The following is a 5,194-nucleotide window of genomic DNA, read 5'->3' as shown; positions in this document are numbered from 1 at the left end:
CATCACATTTTTAAAACTATTGCTCAGAATTTTGTTTGTTGCATTAATTAGGCAGCTGCAAAACTGAATGGTTTGATCGTGATAATCCATCAGGAAATGGTGATTATGAAGATCTTGTGAATCTGAAAAAAGAATATCCCGCTCAAATCTGCAGTAAGCCGACTGCCTGTGAAGTGGAGACGACATCAGGAGTTCCAGCCTCTGAAACTGGAGACAATATCCCTGAGTAAATATCAATTTCTGTCACAGATTTTGATGTTGTCACTTTATTTCAAATAGCATAAACTGTTTTGAAAATTACTTTGTCACATTGTCTGTTTCCACATTAAACAGGTGTAGTGTTTCTAGTGGATTTACCTGTGTGAATGCAGAGCAGGATAATAGAAGCTGTGAAGATTACAGAATACGATTCACCTGTCCTGAGTCTTTTTGTAAGTACTGACCACCTGTAAAAGTTAAGTTATTGATATTTCCTGACTACTTTTCTGTAAATTCTGTAATGCTACTTTGATAAGTTTTTAAATTATGTCCTCCTGAGTATGTCATCTGAGTGCAGATGTGATATTCTCTCTGATTAGTAATGCAACTCCTCCACCTCTTTTCTGTTCCTCTCTATCTCATATAAATGAAACCCTGGAGCCTTGAGCAGCCAGTCCTGTCCCCCTTTCAACCAAATTTCTGCAATTGCCACAATGTCATATTCCCATGATCCAGGCTCTAAGATCATCTGCCCGACCTATAATATTCCTTGCATTGAAATAAACATACTTCAGCCCATTAGTACCTTCACATTCATTTACCTGTCTCTGCCTGCCCTACTTTTCTCATTTACTGTTCCTAACATCCATCTTCCCCTCAATCCCTCCACTTGCTGACCTGCCACTTTGGTTCCTGCCCCCGCCACTGTAGTTTAAACCATCCTGAATAGTGCGAGCAAGCCTCCCTGCGAGGATATCGGTTCCCCTCAAGTTTAGGTGCAACCCGTCCCTCTTGTATAGATCACTTCTGCCCCAGAAGAAGTCCTAATGATCCAAGAGCTGAAACTCTGCCACCCCTGTGCCAGCTGTTTAGCCATGCATTCATCTGTTTCATCTTTCTACTCCTTGCCTCACTAGCATGTGGACCCGATAGTAACCCAGAGATTGCTACACTCAAGGTCCTGCTTTTCAGTTATTACATAATAAAAGTGTCCCCAAACTATAACCCCTAGGGGATTCCATCCTCATTGAGACTTTCTACTCTGGACAGTCAGCCGCTTCAACAATATTGTCATACTGGCCCTGGCGAAATCCGTGATCTACACCCAGTCCTACTGCAGTGCAGAACAGTTTCTTACATCCCCGCTGCAGTACTACTGGTAGACAGCCCTTCCCGTGATGCCACTGATAATGGAGAGCCAAGCCAGTTGTCAATCAGCTGTCTTAAGCAGGACTTCCAACTGAGGGCCAGAAGTTGTTCCCCAAGTGCATTCACAGCAAGTTGACCATTAATAGTTGTGAAGTAGCCATCTGGAGCAGTGCTGGCCTATATAGATGAGCTATGTAGTTGGGTAGTTGAGGGTACAGTCATGACTACATAGCTCAGTGTGACCACTGTCAGTTGGATTCCAGCAATTACCATCTGCCCATTGATAAATGGATCTTTTTTTGATTCATGTTGGTTGTGTATTAACAATAGACCTTAAAAAGGAGCTGAGAAAGGCTGGAAGGGGACAATTAAGGTGGATCTATGTGAATATTATATACTCTGAATTTTCTTTAGCCTCATTAGTTGAAACCAATTATTCTGTGCATTTTGTAGGTGGGTAATCAGCAGGACCCAATATTAATGCTTCAGTTCTGCACTCATTGGACAAGATCCTTCAATCATGTTTTAATACTGTTGCTCAGAGGGTGCATTTTGTTTGTTGCATTAATTAGGCAGTTGCAAAACTGAATGGTTTGATCGTGATAATCCATCAGGAAATGGTGATTATGAAGATCTTGTGAAGCTGCAAAAAGAATATCCCGCTCAAATCTGCAGTAAGCCGACTGCCTGTGAAGTGGAGACGACATCAGGAGTTCCAGCCTCCGAAACTGGAGACAATATCCCTGAGTAAATAGCAATTCCTGTCACCGATGTTGATGTTGTCACTTTATTTCGAATAGCATAAACTGTTTTGAAAATTACTTTGTCACATTGTCTGTTTCCACATTAAACAGGTGTAGTGTTTCTAGTGGATTTGCCTGTGTGAATGCAGAGCAGGATAATAGAAGCTGTGAAGATTACAGAATACGATTCACCTGCCCTGAGTCTTTTTGTAAGTACTGACCACCTGTAAAAGTTAAGTTTTTGACATTTCCTGACTACTTTTCTGCAAATTATGTAATGCTGCGTTGCTAATTTTTAAAATTAGAAGCTGACGGTACTCCATTACTGGGGGTTAGAACAGAGTAGCTCATAAAAGACCTACAATGCAATAAGACACCAACATTCAAAGGACCGATATGACCATTATCCTATCATTACAAAAGGTATAGAATATTAGCCAGCCAGTTACATTCAGGGATAACAGCTGACTTAGCACAGTCTTCTATTAAGACACTTGTGAATAATGTCAATGAGAGCGTACTAAACCTCAGATTCCACAAGATCTGTTTAATAATGTAGATGTGCCTTTTGAATTCTGCAAAAACAACTGTTCCATTGCCTTTATCACTTATTCTTTGCAGGAGAAGGTGAGAAGGGTGCTCAAGATGCTAATCACGGTGTCCCAGACTTGGAAAACATAATCCCTTTAGATTAGATTAGATTACTTACAGTGTGGAAACAGGCCCTTCGGCCCAACAAGTCCACACCGACCCTCCGAAGTGCAACCCACCCATCCCCCTGCATTTACCCCTTACCTAAGGGCAATTTACCTTGGCCAATTCACCTGACCCGCACATCTTTGGACTGTGGGAGGAAACCGGAGCACCCGGAGGAAACCCACGCAGACACGGGGAGAACGTGCAAACTCCACACAGTTAGTCGCCTGAGTCGGGAATTGAACCCGGGTCTCAGGCGCTGTGAGGCAGCAGTGCTAACCACTGTGCCACCGAGCCGCACATTAGAGCATCAATTAGGCGTCAATGAGAGCAATATTGTATATCTGTGTGAAAGAGGTAAATCATGAAGATCTCATCCTCCAAAGACAAGGAAGGAGGCGGCTGCAAGGGGTGTTCTTGTGGGAGGAGGGGGAAGAGCGAGAGAAAGAACTGGTTTCAGATGGGGTTAGAGGGAAGCTGAAAAAGAGAGCAGAGAAGGAGGCTCCCAAGGAGAGACAACACTTTTAATCCTGTCAGTGAGAGAATATAGAACCACCTGGGAGCCAGGAAAATGTGAAATCATGAAGTTAACTCATTTTCAAGGAATTTGGAATCTCTAGTTTATGGCTGAAAAGGTCAGTATCTTCTATTAGGCAGAATTGTAGTGGATGCTATTGTGATCAACATTGTCAATTGTTAAGTTTAAATGTGAAATTGATGTCTGAGATTTATCAACAAGGGTAGTGACTGCACCTAGTTAAATTTCCCAGCTTTGGGTATATGTAATGGAAACATTAGCTGTAATGTCCCTGGTCTTCAGGAGATGTGTTCAGATGATATCTTCTTTGTGTAGCTGTATCTATCAGCAATTTTGAAAAAAAAATTTGATTATTGACTCTGCCTTATATAAATCTTGTATGAGTCTTGTATAAATTCAAGTACTGTGGTGACTAAGAAATGAATGCTTTCCCTGTGCATTGTGGCTTTAGTCACAATGGGACATTGATAATCGAGGATACTGATAAACTCTTATCATTCTGCTTCTGTGCAAGTCCAAATATCTTCATGTCAACTCAAATGTACAAAGTATATATTAGGGCAAGCTAGCAAGGAATATAAAAACTGACAATAAGAACTTCTTTAAATATGTAAAAAAGGAAGAGAGAGGTCAAAGTGAACATAGGCCGCTTAGAAAAAGAGTCTGGGGAGATGGTAATAGGGAACAAGGAAATGGCAAAGGAGTTAAAGTTATTTTTATATCAGTCTTTACGGTGGAAGGTGCTTTGAATATCCCATTAACACTAAACAGTACTGGAGCGCAATTAAATACCACCATCATCATTAAAGAAGTAGAATTCAAAAAACGAGTCTGAGTCTGAAGGTAGATAACTCTCTAACACTGATGGCTTGCATCCTAGGACCCTAAAAGAGGCAATAACAGAGGTAATGAATGCATTGGTTGTAATTATCCAAAAATCGTTGGATTCTGGAGAAGGACTAAAGGATTAGAAAAATGCAAATGTGATAACCCTATTCAAGAATGGAAGAAAGCAAAAAGTGGGTAACTGTAGGCCAATTAGCCTAGCATCTCTTGTTAGGAAAGTATTGGAATCATTTACTCAAGAAGTAATAGCAGAACACATGGAAAATCATAATCTGATCAAGCAGAGTCAGCATGGCTTCATTAAAGGGAAATCAGTCTGAGTCAGAGTGGATAGTAGAAGCAATATTTGCACTTCCAGAAGGCATTCGACAAGATACCTCACGAAAAGTTTATTTCATAAGATCAAGGCCTATGATGTTGAAGGTTTTATATTGGCATGGATAAGGAACTGGCCAATGCACATGAAACAGCAAGCTGGGATAAGGGTCCTTTTTTAGGTTGGCTACCTATAACCAATGGCTTGGGATAACCAATCTATAACCAACCTTGGGATCAGGGCTGGGACTGCGATTGTTCACAATATATCCTAATGACTTGAAGGAAGGAAGCAAATGTATCGTTGTAAATTTGTAGATGACACAAAAATAGATGCAAAGCAAGTTGTGAAGGGGCTGCAGAAGAGACATCGATAGGTTAAGTAAATGGGCAAAAAGTTGGCAAATGCAGTATAACACCAGGAAGGTTTGGAAAGAAGAGCAGAACAGAATATTATTTAAATGTTGAAAAGCTGCAGAAAGCAACACAAAGGGACTTGGCAATATTTGAGCACACAATACAGGAACATAGCACGCAGGTGCAGCAGGTAATCAGGGAGGCTAATAGACTGTTGGCCCTTTTTCAAGGGGTTGGAGTTTAAAACTAGGGAAGTTTTTACTACAACTGTACAAGGTGCTGGTGAGACCACATCTGCAGCGCTGTGAGCAGTTTTGGTGTTCTTATTTAAGAGCTGATATTATTTCAGTCG

At 41.0% G+C, this 5,194-nt stretch overlaps 1 long non-coding RNA gene across 1 annotated transcript; it reads left to right on the top strand.

Moving 5' to 3' along the window:
- The first annotated feature begins 368 nt into the window (after window positions 1-368).
- LOC132833660 (uncharacterized) lies at window positions 369-2,287 on the top strand. Its single transcript, XR_009647097.1, has 3 exons — window positions 369-431; window positions 1,920-2,094; window positions 2,202-2,287. It is a non-coding gene; the product is annotated as an uncharacterized LOC132833660 (long non-coding RNA).
- The last annotated feature ends 2,907 nt before the right edge of the window (window positions 2,288-5,194 follow it).

The sequence above is a fragment of the Hemiscyllium ocellatum genome, chromosome 37 (assembly GCF_020745735.1).
Source record: "Hemiscyllium ocellatum isolate sHemOce1 chromosome 37, sHemOce1.pat.X.cur, whole genome shotgun sequence".
Lineage (NCBI taxonomy): Eukaryota > Metazoa > Chordata > Chondrichthyes > Orectolobiformes > Hemiscylliidae > Hemiscyllium > Hemiscyllium ocellatum.
This window is presented reverse-complemented; position numbering and strand designations above follow the sequence as displayed.